The sequence below is a fragment of the Octopus sinensis genome, linkage group LG7, assembly GCF_006345805.1.
Source record: "Octopus sinensis linkage group LG7, ASM634580v1, whole genome shotgun sequence".
Classification (NCBI taxonomy): Eukaryota; Metazoa; Mollusca; class Cephalopoda; order Octopoda; family Octopodidae; genus Octopus; species Octopus sinensis.
The window spans coordinates 106665418-106690169 of record NC_043003.1 but is presented as its reverse complement, the minus strand read 5'-3'; the positions used below and the strand labels follow the sequence as shown (position 1 = coordinate 106690169).

The window sequence follows — 24752 nt, the reverse complement described above, 5'->3', positions numbered from 1 at the left end:
GTTTCAGCCAGGTTGGTATCAAAAGGGTTAAATTAATCATTTGTTAACCCTTTTGTTACCATACTTCTGTTGAGATGCTTTGTGGTTCTTTCAATTAATTTTAAATATAACAAAGAATTTAGTAAAATAACTTAGTTATCATTCATCTAGTGTTAGGAACATAAATTGTGACTAAGGTTTGGTGGAAGATTTTAATTCAAAACTTATGAAAACAAGACCTTTGTACTACAGAGGCTGAGGTGGTTTCAGCCAGGTTGGTATCAAAAGGGTTAAATTAATCATTTGTTAACCCTTTTGTTACCATACTTCTGTTGAGATGCTTTGTGGTTCTTTCAATTAATTTTAAATATAACAAAGAATTTAGTAAAATAACTTAGTTATCATTAAGCTAGTGTTAAGAACATAAATTGTGAGTAAGGTTTGGTGGAAGATTTTAATTCAAAACTTATGAAAGCAAGACATTTGTACTACAGAGCCAGAGTCGGTTTTAGCCGGATTGGTAATGAAAGGGTTAAAGCCTGTGTTTTGTGTTTCTGGACAGATCCCTTTATTTTACAGTGTTTCAGCTCACCCTTCTTTTCGTTTGTAGTAAGTTTTTGATCATTCACGAATGTTAATTGCAATAGGCTTGTCTCCTACTCAAGAGACAGTTTCTCTCATCCATTTGATGCCATTTAACAAACGCTTGACACAAAGGAACCATTTACATGCAGCTGTGCATGTTGGCATGCACTGGAGCAAGTCCATTTATTTATGGATATATGGAAGCACTCCGTCGGTTACGACGACGAGGGTTCCGGTTGATCCAAATCAACGGAACAGCCTGCTCGTGAAATTAACGTGTAAGTGGCTGAGCACTCCACAGACACGTGTACCCTTAACGCAGTTCTCGGGGATATTCAGCGTGACACAGAGAGTGACAAGGCCGGCCCTTTGAAATACAGGTACAACAGAAACAGGAAGTAAGAGTGAGAGAAAGTTGTGGTGAAAGAGTACAGCAGGGATCACCACCATCCCCTGCCGGAGCCTCGTGGAGCTTTAGGTGTTTTCGCTCAATAAACACTCACAACGCCCGGTCTGGGAATCGAAACCGCGATCCTACGACCGCGAGTCCGCTGCCCTAACCATTGGGCCATTGCGCCTCCGCCCATTCATTTATATTTATCTGATGGGTGAAGCCAAGAACAATTCTGATTAATAGATTAATAAAACCTGTCTAATGATTAGTGAAATTATCCCTTTTGAATCAGTTCAACAACCATCACCATTTTATCAGGGTTCACCTGTTGTGGGTTGTAAAGTGACTTCACTCAGTTTTATGAGGGTGGGTAGGAGAGAGTCCTAACACCATTTATCACATGTCACCTGTTGTTTGTACCATTTGGTTGCCACTAGTTATAAGGTGTCCAGTTTTCACCACCCACTTATCATCTTTGATCTTATATGATCCAGGTGAACAAAGGGTTTTCTTTCTCTTGTTTTTAGGGAGAAGTTCCCTTCCCATAAATCATAGGTTTTAATTAGCTATTTTTATTGCTTTTTTTTTATATGGAAAACGATGATGGCTGGATTCTAAGATTGTACCATGTTTCACTCAGTACTTCTCAAACTATCTGATGTGGCACACTGGCATTTTTTTTTACCAATGTACCAGGGACCGGTAATATTTCTTAGTAATATAAATTTATACCGAAACAATATATATAAGGAATATAATAAAAGTTGACAATTTTTTTTTATCATATATTTATTTTGTAAACAATACATGTGGAGGCGTGTGGCTTAGTGGTTAGGGTGTCAGCATCATGATCATAAGATTGTGGTTTCGATTCCTGGACCGGGCGACGCATTATGTTCTTGAGCAAAACACTTCATTTCACGTTGCTCCAGTCCACTCAGCTGGCAAAAATGAGTAACGCTGCAATGGACTGGTGTCCCGTCCAGCTGGGGAACACATACATCATTGAAACCAGGAAACTGGGCCCATGAGCCTGGCTAGGCTTTAAATGGGTGCATTTATTAATGGTGGTGCCCCAGCAAGGCCACAGCTCGTGAGCTGAAACTAGATGAAATAAAAAAAAAAATATTATATAAGCATTTGATAATATTTCTTTCTTTTCTGGAAACTAGCCGCGTACCAGCAGCTGATGGCTCACAGAGCAGCACCAGTCTGTGGACACCACTTTGAGTAGCATTGCTTTACACCACACATTAATGTACCATCTTTCAAACCTTTTAAACCCCATATTTCCATATTGTCCTTTAAGAGTATTATATCTTTTGATATATCTTTTTCTTGTTTTTCAATACTATTCTGCATGTTTTACAATACTTTTGTACAAAACTGGTACTCACTGCCATTCAACACTTTATTTCTTATGGTTTAAACATTCTGTATTATAATCACAAAAATTCATTCTATATTTTAGTATAAATTGGATATTTTGTCAATAATTGCTAGGCCCATGTAGATTTTTAACACAGGTGCAAGGCATCCGGGAGTGAAGGTAGCCACCCTCTAAGTTCCTAATTTATTTTATTGCCATTTACTGTATCTCATTTGCACCTGAAAGAATGTAAGGTGAAGTTAACTTTGGCAGGATTCAAAATCAGAATGGTAAAACCTGCAACTAAATACCACTTTCCATTTTGTCCACTGTACTAACGCTTCTTCCAGTCCACTGCCTCTTAAGTCTAAGTCACCATCATATTGAGAGCTAATTTTACCATTTTTCTCTCAAAATTCTTAAGGTTAGGCCTTCCCCTGCCAACACTCAGATCATTCGTCATCCATTTATGCACTCTTTACCAACAATGGCTGACAACTTTTTAACCCTTTAACATTCAGATTTCTTTGTCAAATGTATTGCTTATTTATAGTCCAACCCATGCTAGCATGGAAAGCGGATGTTAAACGATGATGATGATGATGATTCACATTGTTTCAAATTAATTATGCATTAACTTGTAGCTTCTAGATTTCAATGGCGTATTGTATATTTTTAGAATGACATTGTGGGGTAGGTGTGAGTGGTTTGATCTGGTCAGTTTTAACATAAAACTGGTAAAATATTTGGGTTAGATTAAATGCTAAAGGGTTAAGACATATTTTGTCTCTCTAAATCTTACCTGTATTCTTACTTCTAAAGCTTACCTGTATTCCTACCATTTAAAAAAAAATTTTGGTTTACTAGATGGCTGATGCCTGTGACCACTTTGCAGTTCTTCCAAGAGTGATGGGAAAAGGTAGGAAGAAATCAAAACTCCACTTCCCACATTATAGCAACTTGTATCAAGTTATCTTTAAATTGGAAAACTGGCCTGAATGTTTGCAGCAGAATGGACACTGCTAAGGCTACTCAGAGGTGTGATGATGGTGTTTAAGATCAGGTAGAGTCCATCTAGTAGGCTTCATCACAGTTTTCTTTGACCCACTTCCATTCATTATGGCTTGGTTTCACCTGAGCCTATGTGAGAAGACATTGGCCGAATGTACCTGGAATCACAAACTACTTAACCCTTAACCCAGCAGTTCTCAGTCATAGCTCCCAAGCACCCCCAGGCATCCTTTTGGCACCTCCTGACAGACTTCCCTCTATAAGTATGATAAATTTTTCTTTGACTTGTGTTTTACTATTTTTTTTTTTTGGTTTGGTATCTGGCTGGATACTAAAAAGGTTGAGAACCGTTGACTTAACCAGACAGCCATGCTTGTACTCACAGTAAAAATTAATGGTTGTAAAATACTTCTGAGATGAATCTTAGTCTCCTTCTCCTAAAAAAACAAGCTGATTGTGATGTTCATGCCTTTTCTGTGTAACACTAGTAATCATGAGTTACTTTAGTAATCATGAATTACTGATTGCAGTTTTTTTTTCTTTTATTTTTAACTCAAATTGCCAGAAATCTACATTTATGACTCCTGTCTTCACAGAAAATAAAAAATAATCTGAAAATATGTAGAAAATATATATCTGTTGCATCATAAAATTGTTTTAAATATATTTTAGAAAATTATATCGTAAAAATACTGCATGTGGGTGTACATATGACAGAATAAAAAGACTTGCATCAAATGAGCCCATAGAAGCTGATTCCAAGAGATTGGTTGGCTGATTTCTGCAGTTTGATGGAACAGTTCTCATAAAATGTTACATAATTTTAATTCAGGCTTTGCAACAATTTGCTGCAGGTAATCTGTTTCGCTGTGTAAACATTTTTCGGGGTTAATGCAGTTTTGCACCTCTCCTTGAAAAATGTAGCTTTCTGAAAAATATTTTTTGGGATTCCTATGTCTTAGATGTCAGAAATTACCAATATGCAAAAAAAACAAAAAAACCATCCCCCCAACCCCTGTTAAAATTTACAACTTTTTTGAAATTTTTTTCCCCCCGTTTTATATGACGGAGATTCAGAATGTGCAAGAAACCACCCCTGAAACCACGTTTTCAAAATTTTAAATTCAATAAACATATATGTGTATAGAGAGATAGATAGATAGGTAGGTGTATAAAGAGATAGGTAGATCTGAATGTCGTCCTGTGGCAAAAATAACAACAGTACACTGTCTTCTATAGGACCGCCACATTTAGTTGACAAATATATTTTATGAATAAATAAACAGGGACAAATAGATAGACAGATAAATAAATAAATGGATGAAAAAGTTCAAAATTTAAAATTGGAGTAGGGGGTGAATTTTAAGCCCCTTATTAAAGTTTATACCATTAATTATTAAATATTAATGTTTGTTTCTCATAAAATGGTGTATATTTAATTTACATTATATTATTGTTTGCGATTATTTAAAGCAAACACAAGTAGTACTCAAATTCTTTTCACATTAAAGTTTTTGTCTGGATTTAATTTCGATTTGCATATGTTCGTCAATTCACTACAATCTCTTTAAAGTAAGCAAAATCAAAAATTTTAATTTGGGGCGGGGGAGAGAAGTTGGTGGGTGAAATTGCAAAAAATTATTTTTTTGCATATTTGTTATGTCTGACATCTGAAATGTAGGAATCCGAAAAGTTTTCCCCCAAAATGCATTTTTTTCAAGGAAAGGTGTGAAACTGCATTAGCCCCCATTTTTCTTGATTGTGTTTATTGCAGTCGAAGCAGGTGATTATGTAGGTGAACCAAAATTATATATCTGCATGCATGCATGCATGCATTCACATATTCCACACCAGAATCATGCAACATGAAAATCTTGATTAATCAAAATTATCTCGACCTGTAGAGGATGTAACATAATTGCCAAATGATAATAAAGACCTGTTCCACTTGAGAAGGGAAGACAATTTCAAGATACGAGGACTCTTCAAAGTTGACAAACCATTAAAGAAAAGGACAGACTCATTGTCTGGAGATAAAAGGATGTTTGTGGACATGTTTCTGTCTCAATAGCTATCATCAGCTTAATTGTCCAGTAGCTAAGGGACTTATGCAAAAACAAGTAGAAATCATTTATGGCTTAAGTGATTTTCATATATAAAGTCTGATCCTCTGGATCACTTGATTCAAACTAGGAAATAAACGAGAGAGAGAGAGACAAAGATCATTCAGAACAGTAGAGCTACAAGTTCTCAATTATTGATACTTTTGTTTTCAAAGATATTGATTAACGAATCCTCATTCCAATTGACATCAAAGAGTAAGAACTGAGAACTATTTCGTGCATTTTGTTTTCTCCAAAAGACTTTAAAAAAGAAAGTAAAATGCTTAGGATTTGTTGGATTTGGGTTCCAAATTCTGTTTGCTGTAGGCTTAATTTCTAAACTGCCGAGAGATCCACGACATGGTTGTTTGTCCTGCTAAAATAGCATCTAAATCTCCCTCAAATTACACCCTTTCGTCTTAAAAAGGCAAGACTTATTGATTAATGTGATAAAATCTAGGATGGTTATAGTAGAAAGCCTTTTATCATAGGTTTGCTTCATCAGAGCTGATAGGACTAAACAACTTTTATATGTGTTTGTGTGTGAATCTGTTTCCATGTCTTGCTTTGGGTTTCTTTGGGTCTTCATTTCTCTTTCTGCCTTCTTTTTTTTTTCTGTACTTTTGCTGGTGTCTCTCCTATCTTTTTCTTTTCAACTTTCTTTACCAATTTCATAGTCAATATTGTTTTCCTTATTAAAATCCCTAAATATTCTAATAGTATCATTTACCCCTGTGGCCATGCTGGGGCACTGCCTTGAATGGCTTTTAGTCAGACAAATCAACTCCAGTACTTATTTCTGAATCAGGTACTTATTCTGTTGACCAGTTTTGCCCAACTGCTAAGTCACAGTTATGTAAACAATGCAACACCTGTGGTAAAGAAGTAGGTTGGGGGCAAACACCCCCACCCCACACACATAATCTTTTCTACTCTAGGCACAAGGCCCGAAATTGTTGGGGAGGGAGCCAGTCGATTAGATCGGCCCCAGTATGCAACTGGTACTTAATTTATCGACCCCGAAAGGATGAAAGGCAGAAATCAACCTTGCCGAAATTTGAACTCAGAACATAAAGACAGATGAAATACTGCTAAGCATTTCGCCTGGCATGCTAACACTTCTACCAGCTCACCGCCTTCCACCCTATACATATAATACATAGATATATACATTATATATGACACACACACACATTTAGACAGACTTCTGTACAGTTTTCATTTACCAAATTCACTCGTCAGGCATTGGTTGACCTGGGGCTATAGTAGAAAACACTTGCCCCAAAGTGCTGTGAAATGGGACTGAACCTGAAATCACGTGGTTGCAAAATGAACTTCTTAACCACACATCCATGGCTGCAAGTTTTGCTGTGATGTAATTTCTTTTTAAGCATTCAGTCGACACCATGTACCACCAATACCATTTATGACGGTGGAGGATATTTTCCTTTTTATGTGGGGTGAAGTTTGAAGTCAGAGTGCAAAGTGCTGTTATCACCGCATTGCCAGTTAGCTGTTAGAACATGTAAATATTCTATCAGTGTGGTGCCACAGAGTCCTTATGCTATAAAATAGTCATATGCCATGTTTTTAAAATCGTTAACAAAAAAAAAAAAAAAGAGAGAGAGAGAGAGAAAATGTTAAACTGGATACCTTTTGAATATAAAGTGATTTAGGGAGTTTGAATACAAAGAGTAAAAAAAAAAAAAAGCAACAGAAATATCCCTGAATGTTCACACTTAAGCTGTTGCCGCTTTGCATAGATTTTATGTCAGATTATGTTTTTTTTCCCATTTTCTCAGTTGAAAACCATATCATTGATATAAAGCGTGTTGTCATTTATATTAAACCTCCCATGCAGTGCATCTGTGTGTGTGTGTGTGTGTGTGTGTGAGAGAGAAAGAGGGAGGAAATGACATACTCTTTTACTTGTTTCAGTCATTTGACTGCGGCCATACTGGAGCACCGCCTTTAATCGAGCAACTCGACCCGGGACTTATTCTTTTTGTAAGCCCAGTAGTTATTCTATCGGTCTCTTTTGCTGAACCGCTAAGTAACGGGGACATAAACACACCAGCATCGGTTGTCAAGCAATGCTAGGGGGACAAACACAGACACACAAACACACACACATACACATATATATATATATATATATACATATATACGACAGGCTTCTTTCAGTTTTCATCTACCAAATCCACTCACAAGGCATTGGTCGGCCCGGGGCTATAGCAGAAGACAAGATGCCACATAGTGGGACTGAACCCGGAACCATGTGGTTGGTTAGCAAGCTACTTACCACACAGCCACTCCTGCGCATATGGTGGAAGCATGTTCTATAGCTTATCTCTTATCTTGTTTCAATCACTAGACTGTGGCCTTACTGGAGCACCACCATGAGTTTTAGTTGAACAAATTGAACCTGGTACTTTTTGCTTTTTTAAAGCCTAGAACTTATTCTATCGGTTTCCTTTGCACGACCTTCAACTTACAGGGATGTAAACAAACCAATACTGGTTGCCAAGTATGTGGTGGGAGACATGCATACGCATACACACACACACACACGTGATGGGCTTCTTTTAGTTTCCACCTACCAAATCCACTCACAAGGCTTTGGTCGGCCTGAGACTATAGTAGAAGACATTTGCCCAAGGTGCCACGCAGTGGGACTGAACCCAGAACCATGTGGTTGGGAAACAGACTTCTTACCACACAGCCTTGCCTGTGCCTACATGTTAAAACAAGTTTATTAAATATGATTTGATTTCCGGTGATGTATGATACTTGTATTGAGTCCTCTTTGGAGTTTGATCTCCGCCATTGAATTGAGGGATTTTCAACACACACACACACACACCTGGCCTGAATGTTTGCAGCAGAATGGACACTGCTAAGGCTACTCAGAGGTGTGATGATGGTGTTTAAGATCAGGTAGAGTCCATCTGGTTAGCTTCATCACAGTTTTCTTTGACCCACTTCCATTCATTATGGCTTGGTTTCACCTGAGCCTATGTGAGATGACATTGGCTGAATGTACCTGGAATCACAAACTACTTAACCCATAACCCAGCAGTTCTCAGCCACAGCTCCCAAGCACCCCCCAGGCAAGTGTGTGTGTGTGATATTTAGCTACAGTTTACTTTTAATCCTTTCAGAATCAGTAAATGAAGAACCAGTTAAATGAGTTGAGGATCTTAGTTCACGATCGTATGTTTGTGCTAGCGTGTGTGTGTGTGTGCGTGCAGTTATAAATATATCTATATATATAAAACTCTTGTTGTGTGAGTGTCTGTCCCCTTCGATTTAGATTCCTAATTCCTCCCACATTTTGCGGTGCAGTTTAACCAAATTCGGGTATCTTATAGTCGTGATTCATATCGAGCCCGTCTGGCTATTAGCGCGCGTCAACGATGAGTCTACGATTTAAAAAATAATTTAACATCATTTTTTATTCCATTTTAATGCATAATTTTTCGTGTGTCGATGGCGGCGGAGTTAGCGTCCACGCTCAAACACCTGCACCTGTGTTTGCTTCTCCCCCTTCTTCCCTCCTTCGTGAAGCTGTGGGGAAGGGAGTTTAAGGAAATCAACGTCGTAATGCGTTGTCAAGGAGACCAGCGTTCTTTTAGAACAACGACTTCATGGCTTGAAGACACCAAAACAGAAATGGCTAAGAAAGCCCGAATTGGCATCTATAAGGGAAGTAACTCTCTAAAAATGCTTATATAGTTATTTCCCTTACAAATCCGGGCAACGCCGGGCAATACTGCTAGTATCTCTTATTATAATATATATATATATCTCACATAAAAAACACCATCTGAACATGGCCGATGCCAGTGCCGCCTTGACTGGCTTCTGTGCTGGTGGCACGTAAAAAGCTCCAGCCGATCGTGGTTGTTGCCAGCCTCCTGGCCTCTGTGCCGCTGGCACGTAAAAAGCACCCACTACACTCTTGGAGTGGTTGGCATTAGGAAGGTCATCCAGCTGTAGAAACCTTTCCAGATTAGATTGGAGCTTGGTGCAGCCTCCTGGCTTCCCAGACCCTGGTTGAACCATCTAACCCATGCTAGCATGAAAAACAGACTTTAAATGATGATGATGATGATGATATATATCTCTAATGCATGTTTGTGTGTATACATCACTTCTATTGGATAAATCTTTTGCCTTTTACTAAAGATTTCCATGGGCAGGAACATTTTAATGAGACCTAATGATACTGCCCCAGCATGGTCACAGCCTCTGGTTATAGTCAATAAAATGAATACACACACACCACAGTTTGTATATGCACATACACATGCATATATATATATATATATGTCTCCTCTTTCTTAGTATTGATTGTTAAGCACAATTGCATCTCCAGTGCACAACCTTTTAACAATGGATAACTAATGTAAACGCTTCTTTTGCTATTGTTTACAGAGACTGATACACTGTGTACAACACTAGTTGACATTTTTTAAATGTCTTCTTTTTACTTTGCCTAGTTTTATGATAGATGTTACAATACAAATCGCTGCCTTCCGTACACACAGGCTTGTCCTTTCAAGTACCGGCGCCACATAGATATATATGTATACAGGAGTTCCTCAGTTTTTGAACAACTCTGATCGTGAATAAATCATGCTCTCTCTCTCTCTCTCTCTCTCTCTTTCTATATATATATATATATATATATATATACGAGCCTGGTGCAGCCTCCTGGCTTCCCAGACCCCAGTCGAACCGTCCAACCCATGCTAGCATGGAAAGCGGACGTTAAACAATGATGATGGTGATAGCCAGCGTTGCCTTACCGGCACATGTGCACCAGTGTCGCCTTACCGGCACATGTGCACCAGCGTTGCCTTACCGGCACATGTGCACCGGCGTTGCCTTACCGGCACATGTGCACCAGCGTCGCATTACCGGCACATGTGCACCAGTGTCGCCTTACCGGCACATGTGCACCAGCGTTGCCTTACCGGCACATGTGCACCGGCGTTGCCTTACCGGCACATGTGCACCGTCGCCTTACCGGCACATGTGCACCAGCGTCGCATTACCGGCACATGTGCACCAGCGTCGCCTTACCGGCACATGTGCACCAGCGTTGCCTTACCGGCACATGTGCACCAGCGTCGCATTACCGGCACATGTGCACCAGCGTTGCCTTACCGGCACATGTGCACCGGCGTTGCCTTACCGGCACATGTGCACCAGCGTCGCATTACCGGCACATGTGCACCAGCGTTGCCTTACCGGCACATGTGCACCAGCGTCGCATTACCGGCACATGTGCACCAGCGTCGCCTTACCGGCACATGTGCACCAGCGTTGCCTTACCGGCACATGTGCTGGTCATTTATGAAAAACAGCATTTGAGCGTGGTTGTTGCCAGTGCCAATGGACTGGCTCCCATGCAGGTAGCACGTAAAATACACCTTTTGAGTGTGCTCATTGCCAGAACTGCCTGCTTGGCTCCTGTGCTGGTGACACGTAAAAGCACCCACTACACTCTCGGAGTGGTTGGTGTTAGGAAGGGCATCCAGCTGTAAAAACTTTGCCAGATCAGATTGAGCCTGGTGCAACCTCTGGCTCACCAGTCCTCAGTCAAACCATCCAACCCATGCCAGCATGGAAAGCAGAAGTTAAATGACGATGATGATGAGAGATATTGATATATATAAGGCATGATTTATTTGTTCGAGAACCAAGGTTCTACTGTATGTATGTAATTACGTGTATATATATATGTATGTATATATATATATATGAAATATTGTTTCAGTCATTAGACTGTGACCATGCGAGGGCACCACCTTGAAGAATTTTTAGTTGAATGATTCAATCCCAGTACTTATTTGCTTTTGCTAAGCCTGGTACATATTCTATTAGTCTCTTTGCTGAGCTGCTAAGTTATAGGGATGTAAACACACACGAGTTATCAAGTGGTTGTGGGGGGCAGGGCATGTATGCACACACATACAAATATTATATATATATATATATATTATATATATATATATATATATATATATATATGCATATATACATATGTATATCTACATACTTACATCTATACGTATATATATATATATATGCTATATACATATGTATATCTACATACTTACATCTATACGTATATATATATATATATATACACGTAAATTTGGGATTTTTGCAATGAAATTTTGAATTTAGTTCATAGACCCTCAGTACTACCTTTGCTGACTACCAGTGCTCTGCAGACCCCAAGTTTGGAACCATTGATATAGATAGTTGTATTATACTTTCAGAATTTGTTTTAATTGGTCACGGAGAGAAGTCTTGTCTGAAATGTAATTAGAATCATAAAGCCATAGCTTGGTGTGCTTGTGTGCTTACACAAGTTGTCAGTCTGTTTCCCTGTATCTCAGTAATACGGTGGGGTTGTGTTTGGACATATCAAAACTTAAGGTCATATCATAGATATCTCAGTTCAACGCTGTAGAATGAGTGGATAAGATTAAAAACTGGTTGAAAAAGAGACTTAGATTTAGTTTGACGGGAGTAAAACCAGAATAAATTCTAATGTAATACTCAGGAAATAAGGAAGTGTTTGCTTTGGAGCAGATTAATTTATTCTGCATTGAATGTTTAATATTTACAAATTTTTGTTTCAGCCTGTCACCAGACTAAAATATAGATTGTAAGTTAAAATCCACTTTCAAGTAAAACTGATCCCACTTTGCCCCCTGTTTAACAGCTGTGAGAAATCTAATTTAGGTCTTGGAATGTTATAGGGTCTCTTTTGCAAAACTGCTGAGTGAAAGGGAAATAACAAACTAACACCAGTGGTCAAGTGGCAGTAGGAAAAAACAAACACAGGTACAAAAAGGTACACACACATGGTGGGATTCCACAGTTTCCATCTACCAAATTCCCTCAGAAGGCATTGGTCAGTCTGAGGATATAGTAGAAGGCGCCTAAGGGGCCATGCAGTGGGATTGAACTTGAAACCACATGCTCGCATAGGGAACTTCTTAACCACACAGCTATGCCTGTGCCTTTTCATTATTTCAACAGGAACTAAACACTTGTTCCTAAAAGTCTGTCTCGGCTTTAGATGTATAAATTGAATTGTGGCTATGACCTTATCTGGTAACATTGAGTCATCTCATTTCATAAAAACTTGTCTGATGTAGGTAGGACTCAATGTAAGTCTAGAGACATTTAAGTGATTCACAATTAGCTTAGTTGTATGTCTGATAAGACAAACTGCTAAACCTTTTCTGCAGACAGCTTGACAATGTTTTGAACTCCATTATGTCTATAACTAAGATAGCAATTGGGTTCAATGACAAGATTGACTCCCGTCTGTTTTTCTCCATCTTCCGCCCTTGGACCCATAAAATGGTTAATCAGTTTCCAAGTGACCGAGATTGCACGACTCATTCTGAATGGGACACCAGTCTGTCACAGGACTCAAAGCCAGCAACTTTCGAGGGGAAGGGGACAAGTTGATTACATTGACCTTACTAATTGACTGGTGGTGCTTTATTAAATCACCCTAAAAGGATGGAAAGCAAAGTTGCCCTCGGCAGTATTTAAATTGAAAACACAAAGCGCCAAAATAAGCACTGCTAAGCATGTTGTCTGACATGCTTCATTCTGCCAGCTTGCTGCCTTCTGACTATGTTGTCTTTATTATCCAAATATTCCAGTTGACTAACATTACTGGAATTATCTTCCTTGATTGTTGTTTTTAGATTTTAAACATCCCAGACTAAGATTTTGTTTACTGATTGTATCAATAATCTCAGTTACTCTGTTCTTCTTCTTCTCCTCACTATATTGCATATATGAAACCTTGCTGTGTCTGACTTTAGTATAGCAGAATGCTTCCTTAAGGCGGCGAGCTGGCAGAATCGTTAGCACACTGGGCGAAATGTTTAGCAGTATTTCGTCAGCTGTTACGTTCTGAGTTCAAATTCCGCCGAGGTCGACTTTGCCTTTCATCCTTTCAGGGTCGATAAATTAAGTACCAGTTACACACTGGGGTCGATGTAATCGACTTAATCCATTTGTCTGTCCTTGTTTGTCCCGTCTATGTTTAGCCCCTTGTGGGTAGTAAAGAAATAGGTATTTCATCTGTCTTTACGTTCTGAATTCAAATCCGCTGAGGTCGATTTTGCCTTTCATCCTTTCGGGATCGATAAATTAAGTACCAGTTACGCACTGGGGTCGATGTAATCGACTTAATCCATTTGTCTGTCCTTGTTTGTCCCCTCTGTGTTTAGCCCCCCTTGTGGGCAGTAAAGAAATAAGAAGGCTTCCCTAAGGCATATTCTCTCAGCCTTATTGCTGATTATCAATAGATTAGTCCTCATAAATAAGTATCTGCGATAGATACAGCAGAAGATTCTCTTAATTAGTTACATGGACAATTAAATGATTGATTGAAATACAATTTACTGAAATACGGTGAGGAAATGATTCCTTGCCGTTTCCGAGAAGACCTTCAAGCACCTCCATGATCTTGGCCATGGTGTTGCAGGCAGAGTTGTTGGTGTCATTTGCAACCATGGGATTACAATTAGGGGAAGCAGGTCAGAAATTGGGGCTGATAGAATTGTAGAAATTCTCCAACAACCCCTTCTGACTCTTCTGGACGTATGGCATGGAACAGAACCCTGCTGCCACACATATGACCACCCAGCAGCAATCCTCTCCTGCCAGGATTTCACTAGTCTTCAGCATCTTCATATGGCCATCTGAATTGAGCCTAAAGCCTTGTTCAAAGATGTGAGGATGAATTCCATCATATGGCTGCAGTCAGAACGCCTGCTGGGTCAGTTCCTTGCTGGCCATGGCTTCCTAGTCTCTATTACAGCTGTCCATGTTATGTCTTAACAACCTTTCCAGTGTCCACTGACCATTTTGCAGCTGTCATGACATTGGCATTTTGATACCCACTGTGAATCACCATGATACGAGTAACACTTTCCCAATATATTCACATGGCTTCCAGTCCTCCATCTCAGCTTTCTCTCAACTACAACTTGTTTAAACTCTTTGCTCTCCAATGCTATTGACTGTTCACCAATAAATCAGGCTGTTCCTGTGGAAAGGAGACAAATCTAACCCAAACACCTTGTACACTGGTTTTGCCAAAGGGTGGAGATATATATATTATATATAGGCACAGGAGTGGCTGTGTGGTAAGTAGCTTGCTTACCAACCACATGGTTCCGGGTTCAATCCTACTGCATGGTACCTTGGGCAAGTGTCTTCTGCTATAGCCCCGGGCCGACCAATGCCTTGTGAGTGGATTTGGTAGACGGAAACTGAAAGACACCCGTTGTGTGTGTTTATATATATATATATATATATATATATATATATATTGTGAAGTATATTTGCCACCTAAATGTGGTTAACCACTAAGGGTGGATGCTACTGTACCTTGTAGCCCCAGGAAGACATCTCTTCCAGCTGGCTATTGACACACTTTCTGTGCCCTGTCAGTATTTGCAAAGGGAAGTCATCATTCTCATCTCCAACCTGACGTGATACACATGGACCCGGGTTTCTGGATATTGACCCTTCATCAGCGTGTGACATATATGTCAGGTTGCTCTTGGGTGCTAGGGGACTAAACTGGCAACCCCATCAAGCTTGCTCAGTGAAGAGGGTGATTGTTGGACACTCTGCAGGACGAAAAATAAGACCTGTCAGAGGGCAGAGGAGCTCATGAGCAGTCAATGACCATCCAACTATATATGTACATATTGGCCCACTGGGAATGGGAGGCCCCTTCTGTTGTAACATCTCTCTAGAGAGGGAAACTCTGAGAGAAAACCCTGCGACTCTGACAATAGTTCTTCTTTTCGAGTTTGCTGTCCATGTTCAGAGAGTGGGATTGGATTTGTACAAATCCTTTTCCTACTATAAAAAAAGTGATCATGCACAGGCGTTGCTTTAAAAAGAGTAAGACCTATCACAAAAATGGTCGGTCATAGCCCGATGACGTGTGTAGGACTTTGATCAGGCCACGACAATTCTTGAACACAAGTTTGCAACCACCAAACTGGAGAAAGTATATTTTGAGTGTAATATGGTATCAGGTCTTCCTTTAGGGAAGATAGAATGTAGTGAAAAATGTAACCAGCAATAACAAAATATATATAAAAAGAAAAATCTATCTTAGCTTCCTTCAAAATTGATGAATCATGTACCCCCCACCCCATAACTTTTTTTTCTTTGGATTTCTAAGTTTCAAACACTGGAATCTCTGTGTTCTGTGCCTTTATATCTTCTATTATATATTTGGTCTTTTGATCTTGTCATGGGACAGATGTACATCTCCATTCATACATTTTCTCTTTTGAAAACATTCAAATAAATAATTGTGTTCTTGTGGCCTTTAAACTTTACACAGCAGATGCACTCTTACTGTCAACGCCAGTAAAGTTCAGACTTTTTTTTTTACCAGCAAATGAATTAGGTTTTGATAATGTTATATAAACTCAGTTTTACTGTGTTCCCTTATTCCTTTGTGTTCCAACTCAAAGGCTGTGGCCATGCTGGGGCACTACCATTGTTATCACAGTAGAATAACTGCTCAAGAAAAGTATTTTTTAAATTTTTATTTTTTCCAAAATACCTTCTTATTTTTGTCACGTAAAGTTTTTAAAAACACAACGTTTGGATCTTTATATCCTGAACATCAGACTTTTAGGATTTGACAATTAAAAGGAAATATTTTTATGAAATGTTTGTATCTGAAGGATCTTTGGAGTAATGTTACTTGACAAGGTGTGAAACTCAGTGATTCAAGTGTCTCTCCAGATCAGGCCACCACATATGCACATTGATAGGCTACAGACCCATTACTACAGACATAAAATTAGAATGTCATATGAAAGAATCACAAGATAGCTTCTTCAAGTGGAGCTAACCAGCCGGAGACCTAGGGGTAGACTAAAAGACGGTTGGATTATATCCATGGTCTGTTGGTCACACTTGGGGATCCATCAGAAAAATCTGAAGTTGTTTGATTCTAACAGAGAGGTGCTTCTCATTAAATGATGCATATGTATATATACCGACCAAATGGTCATGGCTGGAACACATTTGTGCTGTTACATATTATGATAAGTTATTTGAAGCACTAGTATTCAGCACAGAGTGAGGTACATAGCAGTGTCTAGACAGAAACTTAGTACTTTTTGCCAGTTCTGTTTTAATGTCACTCTGTGTTTTCTGCATTTTGATTTATTAGTAAATAGTAAACAACATCGATATGTTCTTGAGAATAAATTTCTTCTGAAATATCATTAACAATTCATAGATAAATGAGAGATTATTACAGTAATTTAACCCTTTAGTGTTCAGATTACTCTGTTAAATGTAATACTTTTTTCACTCAAATTGTTTTGAATTAATCATACATCATCTTACAGCTTTGAAGTTTCAATGGTGTGATAGTTTATTCTTAGAATGCCAGTGTAGGTTAGGTGTGAGGGGCCAGATATGGCCAGTTTGAATGTAAAACATGTAGGATATTTGGGCCGGATATGGCCGGCTTAAACACCAAAGGGTTAAATTCTACATTGCACTTCAGTTAGCTTGGACAATTAGTAGAACTCTTGCTATCCTGAAGATGCAAAAATATATCATGTATGCAAGCAGGTAGCACAGGACTTTGCATATAATACACATGCAAGAAAGGTTAACAATGAGAGCTACTAAGAAATTAAATCTTTCAGCTGCCTGCAAGGTTTGCTAAAAGTAGGTGACCTAATGATCTGTAGAGGTAGTCATCTTGGAACCAGAGCAGCCAAAGAAATGATGAGGTAGAAAATGTCCTGAGAACTTGGCAACAAATGGCTTCTATCTCTGAGTGAATGGCAAGTTGTATGATACTTGTGCATGAAGTGTAATGCTGCATGGTAGCAAGATCTGGGCTGTGAATGCAAAGGCCATGTGAAGGTGGGAAACAGATGAGGTGAATATGCTTTGCTGAATGTGTAATCTGTGATGGAAAGCAAAGCATTAGGAGGAATCAACTATTTGCAAAAGGGAAGACTGTATTGGTGTGGATATGTGATGCAAATGTTACTATCCAAGTGAAAGGAACATGTAGAAATGGAAGAAGTGGTGGGGTCTTATTTGAGGAACTTGGGCCTCATGAACAACATGATCTGCAACGAGTGGCAAGATGCTGGAGCAGACTTATCTAAACCATTCTAGATTAGGAAAACAGGATGTAAAATTATGATAGTGACCTCTTTCCCTCATATATATATGTGTGTATATACATACATATATATATATATATATAACGGGAAGGTTTACGAAAATAAACAACAGATAAAGGCAGGTGAAGTACAAACAAGCAAATGTATTAGTATGGCGCTCAGGAATAGAAATAGAACAAGTCTTTTACGTTTCGAGCCTACGCTCTTCGACATAATTTTACATCCTGTTTTCCTAATCTAGAATGGTTTAGATAAGTCTGCTCCAGCATCTTGCCACTCGTTGCAGATCATGTTGTTCATGAGGCCCAAGTTCCTCGGTGCCCCAGCATGGCCACAGCTCATGAGCTGAAACTAGAATCAATCAATCAATCAATAGAAAAGAAACAAGGAGAGAAAAAAATGCATGTAGGAGCTAACGGTCCATCATATATATATATATATGTAGAAACTCTGCCAGATCAAGACTGGAGCCTGGTGCAGCCATCTGGTTCACCAGCCCTCAGTCAAACTGTCCAACCCATGCTAGCATGGAAAGCAGACGTTAAACAGTGGTGATGATGATGATGATGTGTGTGTGTATCTGTACTTACACCCATACTCACCATATTAAAACTTCTGAAAGAGGAAATTTAATTTTCATTGGATTAATCTAGTAAATAAAAAACAAAAAAAAACTTGACATTTTCTGTTCTTTCTAAACTTTTTGTTAAAAAACTTTTTGCTTTTAAATACTATGTTATTTTTATCTCATAAAAAAAAGTTATTTTTACATTATCTTTTTTATTATTTTAATTTCAAAATCAATTTATGCACTATAGTTTTTTAGCCCCAATTTTCCAAATTTTTCACAAGCTCAGCAATTCCAATTCTGTTTAGCAGTTTCCTCCACATTGAATTTGAAATTTAATATACTTTTTTCTGTTAAATGAGAATTTTCAAAGTTAGAAGAAGAAGAGAAAACAAGAATAAGTGCAATTTGTCTACAATTTTCTTTTTTTTTTTTTCCCGTTTCAGTGAACAATTATAAAAATAATTGGATGGAATAAAATATTCACATACAAAATACTTAGCAAAATAAATTTATTCATTAGCACGTTTGGCAAATAGCTCTAACTTGTGTGAGTTATTTGTGTATTAGGCAATAGTTTAAAAACATAGTGATGCATTTATACAAAACAGATTTATCTTGTTTCGACATATTAACTCAGAATAAGTTCTCACCTTGATGTTTTTGTGACCAGGAATTATATTGCCTATGTCCTTCCTTTAATTTATGAAAATACTCGTGCATTTGGAGGAATTTTATGATAGAACTAACTTTAGTATCATCAAGCTGGTATCACATGATCGATCAACCTATCAGATGTTGTTATACATCGCTGGTCACAATGCGCTTTGCATCATTTTTTAGCTTTTTGAGTGATGCCGCCTCACTGGCTTGTTGAGCAGGCCAGTGTCTGTTCCCCCGATCAGAAGCTTAGTCCATCGTAGAGTTTGCCCGTTTAACAGCTGAGTGGACTGAATCAGTGTGGAATGAAGTGTTTTGCCCGAGAATACAATGTGCTGCTCTGTCCAAGAATTGAACATATGATCACTAGATTGTGAGTGCAATACCATAACCACTAGGCCATGTGCTTTCGCATTATCAAGCTTATTAAATTATGTACGGAATATAATTTAACAAAAAAGCTCTTCCATATAATTCTGGTGAGATGCTTCATTTTAATATGTACATTTAAAAAAAAAAGTAGTTGTTTTGTATAATAGAACCGAACATAATTTCAAGTGGATTAGTATAAAGGGTTAAAATTAACCAGCTTATAATATCCTTAAACTACTTATGGAACTGGCAGTGAAACGTGAAAATTTAATAGGCATAGGAGTGGCTGTGTGGTGAGTCGCTTGCTTACAAATTACATGGTTCCGGGTTCAGTCCCACTGCGTGGAACCTTGGGCAAGTGTTTTTTACTATAGCCTCGGGCCAACCAAAGCCTTGTGAGTGGATTTGATAGACGGAAACTGAAAGAAGCCCGTTGTGTATATGTATGTATATATATATATATGTATGTGTGTGTTTGTGTGTCTGTGTTTGTCCCCCCAACATCGCTTGACACCAATGCTGGTGTGTTTACGTCCCCGTAACTTAGCGGTTCGGCAAAAGAGACCGTTAGAATAAGTACTAGGCTTACTAGTCCTGGGGTTGATTTGCTCAACGAAAGGTGGTGCTCCAGTATGGCCGCAGGGAGACTGAACCCAAAACCATGTGGTTGGGAAGCCAACTTGTTACCACTCGGCCATACCTGTGCCTATTACAGGTAACAGAAGAAAATACATTCCTTATTTCATTCAGCCAGGTGAGCTGGTTTATATGGAATTGTCCTTCTCTGATACCGTGAAATGCTTATATCAAATATGACCTTTTAGTCAGCGGAGTTGTCCTGATGGCATGTGGCTTAGTGGTTAAGGTGTTGCACTCATGATCACAAGACCATGGTTTCAATTCCTGGACTGGGTGATGTGTTTTGATCTTGAGCAAAACACTTCATTTCACGTTGGCTCAGTGCACTCAGCTGTAAATGAGTAACCCTGGGGTGGACTGGCACCCTGTTTGGATGGAATTTTGTAATCGTGGTCCCTTATATACCCTGGAAATCAGGTAACTGACCCTGTCAGTCATAGGATTGAAACAGTAACTTCCTGATGATGAGTTATTCATCTGTTGTCTTTCCTGTTCTGCTAGTTTTCTGCTCTTTGCGTAGTACAAGAGTTCCATATTAGCTGATTCAACAGAATATTGAGCCAATGAAGGAGCCTATATGTGGTTGTTAGATCTGTTAGAAATAGCAGCTCAAATCACACACCACTATCCTTAAAAGAAAAAGCAGAAGACCACATTGGTTGATGTAATTTAGCACGTTGAAATCTACAAGGCAGCGAGCTGGCAGAATCGTTAGCACACCGGGCGAAATGCTTAATGGTATTTCGTCTGTCTTTACATTCTGAGTTCAAATTCCGCCGAGGTCAACTAAGCCTTTCATCCTTTCGGGGTCGATAAAATAAGTACCAGTTACGCACTGGGGTTGATATAATCGACTTAATCCATTTGTCTGTCCTTGTTTGTTCTCTCTGTGTTTAGCCCCTTGTGGGTAGTAAAGAAATAGGTATTTCGTCTGTCTTTACATTCTGTGTTCAATTTCCGCCGAGGTCGACTTTGCCTTTCATCCTTTCGGGGTCGCTAAATTAACCCTATCGTTACTGAATTTATTTTGAGATGCTCTGTGTTTCTTCCAATTATGTTAAATATAACAAAGAATTAAGTAAAATAACATCGTTATCATTAAGCTAGAGTTAGGGACATAAATTGTGACTAAGGTTTGGTGGAAGGTTTTAATTCAGAACTTTTGAAAACCAGACATTTGTACTAAAGAGCCAGAGCCGGTTTCAGCCGGGTTGGTAATGAAAGGGTTAAGTACCAGTTGCATACTGGGGTCGATGTAATTGACTGATGCCCCTCCCCCCAAATTTCGGGCCTTGTGCCTAGAGTAGAAAAGAATATCTACCAAACCTTATCAAAATGGGATTTGCCATGTTGCCTCGAACAATGATCTCTGACTCTGATTACAGCTTGCTAGGGCTGGGCTTTTTAAGAGTTAAGTCTTCTGACCAGATACAATGCAATACAAACGAGAGCACGCAAATTGTTGAACTTTTGGTTAGTTGCCTCAAAAACAATTTGCTGTAAAGAAGAAAATTGCCACCATCAATGCAATTATGTGGAAATTCATATAAAATAGTGAGAAGCAGAAAAAACAGAAATATAAACAACACATTCTAGTTATAAGTGGTCAATTAGTTGGGGTTTTTTTTTCTCCATAAATGTGGATATCTTAAATGGTCAGTTCTAGAACTGACATTGACACCAGCCTTTTTCAAAAAGAGCAATTATTTCTCTCTTGCTGTTTCTTGTAAATTATAATTCAGTTTGTGGATGTTATCATCTTCACCCACACACTTTCTCTCTCTCTTTCTCCACCCCCTCTCTCTCTCTCTCTTTTCCTTTCATTGTTTTAGTTAGCATTTTTTGTGTCTGCAATGAAGCTTTTTAGCTTTTTGTCTCGTATAGAATATTAGTAATGGCTGAGAGTTGATTCACCTACTTTGTCTAATAATACAAACACATTTATTGATTTGAGATATCTCTTCTTTGTTTATATTTGATGCACTGTTGGAGAGAGTTGGCTCCTGTCTGTCTTTCTCTCTCAATACATGTAAGCTTTATGTGTGCACACTTACACCTACTTATAATATATATATATATATAGGTGTAGGGGTGGCTGTGTGGTAAGAAGCTTGCTTCCCAACCACATGGTTCCAGGTTCAATCCTACTGTGTGACACTATAGCCTCAGACCGACCAAAGCCTTGTGAGTGGATTTGGTAGACGGAAACTGAAAGAAGCACGTGTATATACTTATGTGTGTGTGTCTTTGTGTTTGTCTCCCCACCATCGCTTGACAACCAATGTTGGTGTGTTTACATCCCCATAACTTAGCAGTTTGGCAATAGAGATCAATAGAATAAGTACTAGGTTTACAAAGAATAAAACTTGGGGTCGATTTCTTCGACTAGAAGTGGTGCTCCAGCATGTCCGCAGTCAACTGACTGAAACCAGTAATAGAATAAAAAGAGTATATATATATATATATATATATAGTTCTGGGTTCAGTCCCACTGTGTGACACCTTGAGCAGGCATCTTCTACCATAACCCCAGGCCAACCAAAGTTTTAAAAGTGGATTTGGTAGAGAGAAACTGAAAGAAGCTCATTGTGTGTGTTTGTGTCTGTATTTGTTCTCCGCCACTGCTTGGCAACTGGTGTTGGTGTGTTTACATCCTCATAACTTAGCGATTCAGCAAAACTGACTGATAGAATAAGTACTAGGCTTAAAAAACTACTGGTGTCTATTCATTTGACTAAAAATTCTTGCCCCAGCATGGCCACAATATAATGACTAAAACAAGTAAAATATAAGGTGTGTGTGTTTGCTTGTACACTTACATGCACTTTGCAATTACAGTTTCCCATGCACACACAAACACACACACACACACACACACACTGTTTGTACTACTCACAGTTTGAAGTCAGGCCTTGTTAATTAGTCGTCAGACGATGTTTCTTAGTTAATTGCAAGTTTGTGGTTTATAAATTACTTCAAAAGTAGAATAATTCATTTATCATGTGGAACCGTTTTACTTGTTTCCGCCATCGTACTGTGGCCATACTGGGGCACTGCAGGACTTGTTTTATTAAAGTTTGGCACTTATTTTTATTGGACTCTTTTGCTAAACCATTAAAGCTGCAGGGACATAAACAAACTATTACTGGTTGTCAAGTGATGGTGGTGGTAGGGAATGAGGGAAACACAAACATACACACAATGGGCTTCCACACAGTTTCCATCTAACGAATTCCTTCAAAATCAAGTTGCCAAGCAGGGCTGTGGAGTTGAAACAAAAATTTCGATTCCGACTCCTGCTATTGGCACCTCCGACTCTGAGTCTGACTCCTCTATGTAATTAAGTGATTGGGGTCTATTTTACTGAGTCAGACTTCTACTCCAGCTACCCCTTAATTGTTTCCGACTCCAAGTCTCTGACTCCACAGCACCGGTGCCAAGCAGTGGGACTGAACCTGAAACCATGTGGTTGCAAGGTGAGCTTCTAAGTACACAGTCATACTGTGAAGAATGTAAATTTCTTGTAAGAACCCTTTGTCAGAGCATTATATTTTATGAAAATACCAAATACCAAATATATAGGCGCAGGAGTGGCTGTGTGGTAAGTAGCTTGCTAACCAACCACATGGTTCAGTCCCACTGCGTGGCATCTTGGGCAAGTGTCTTCTGCTATAGCCCCGGGCCGACCAATGCCTTGTGAGTGGATTTGGTAGACGGAAACTGAAAGAAGCCTGTCGTATATATGTATATATATAAGTGTGTGTGTATATGTTTGTGTGTCTGTGTTTGTCCCCCTAGCATTGCTTACGTCCCCGTCACTTAGCGGTTCGGCAAAAGAGACCGATAGAATAAGTACTGGGCTTACAAAGAATAAGTCCCGGGGTCGATTTGCTCGACTAAAGGCGGTGCTCCAGCATGGCCGCAGTCAAATGACTGAAACAAGTAAAAGAGTAAAAGAGTAATATAGGTTACGAGAGGAAAATAAACACAACCATTAAATCAAATTACATATGATATTTTAGTTTGACTCTTCGAATTTTTCGAAACTATAATTATGGAGATAAAGTGGTAGATTTGGTAAGGCAAGGCACCAGACAAAATGTCTTGGAGTATTTAGTTACATCTCTTTTATATTTAGAGATGTTTTGATGCAAAATTGATAAAGTGTGTTCATGGTTAATTCCAGACAACATAACTTTCATATCTTACTCTCAGCCAGTAAACATACTTGCTTTTAGTACACTTGTTTTAAAACGTTGAATATAATACAATATTTTATGCTTGATGACTATAAGTAGTAGCAGGATTATAAATACATGGTTTTTTTTTTCTTTTGCTTTTTTGCTTTTTAGCAAATTTTCTGTTAAAATCATGACTTTATGGTATTTTCTCCATTTTCTTAATGGCTGTATGATTTTTGTTTACACTGGGCACTGTCAAAATAGGGTAACATGTAAAATATACCAAGCCTGCATTTTACAAGTTGCCGCTGCTTTGTAAACAAGTGTCATGGGACTTCACTGATAGCACCATATCAACTGTTAGACAGGTTCGCTATGGTAATAAATAGAATTTTGTTCAAAAGTTTTAGAGATTAGCAAACTTGTAGAATCTGCCAATCAATGTATCATGCTTCTGCTAATTGTTGTAGTTGCCAGTGTAGATGCTAGCAGATATATGTGTATGTATATGTGTAAGTGTGTATATATATATATATATACTCTTTTATTCTTTTCAGTCATTTGAAAACACACCAGCGATGATGGGGGGACAAACTCAGACACACAAGCACACACACACATATATATATGATGAGCTTCTTTCAGTTTCCGTC

At 38.7% G+C, this 24752-nt stretch overlaps 1 protein-coding gene across 4 annotated transcripts in view; it reads left to right on the top strand.

Annotated features, from left to right (window-relative positions):
* Window positions 1–24752, top strand: part of LOC115213915 (ras-related C3 botulinum toxin substrate 2) — a 267882-nt gene that overhangs the window by 48861 nt on the left and 194269 nt on the right. For 2 of the 4 annotated variants that reach the window (XM_036505076.1, XM_036505075.1), the window contains exon 2: window positions 2430–2507. The exons of the other annotated variants lie outside the window; for them this stretch is intronic. The gene's annotated coding sequence lies outside the window, so the exon portion shown is untranslated. The remainder of the gene's footprint in view (window positions 1–2429; window positions 2508–24752) is intronic. 4 annotated transcript variants of the gene reach the window in all.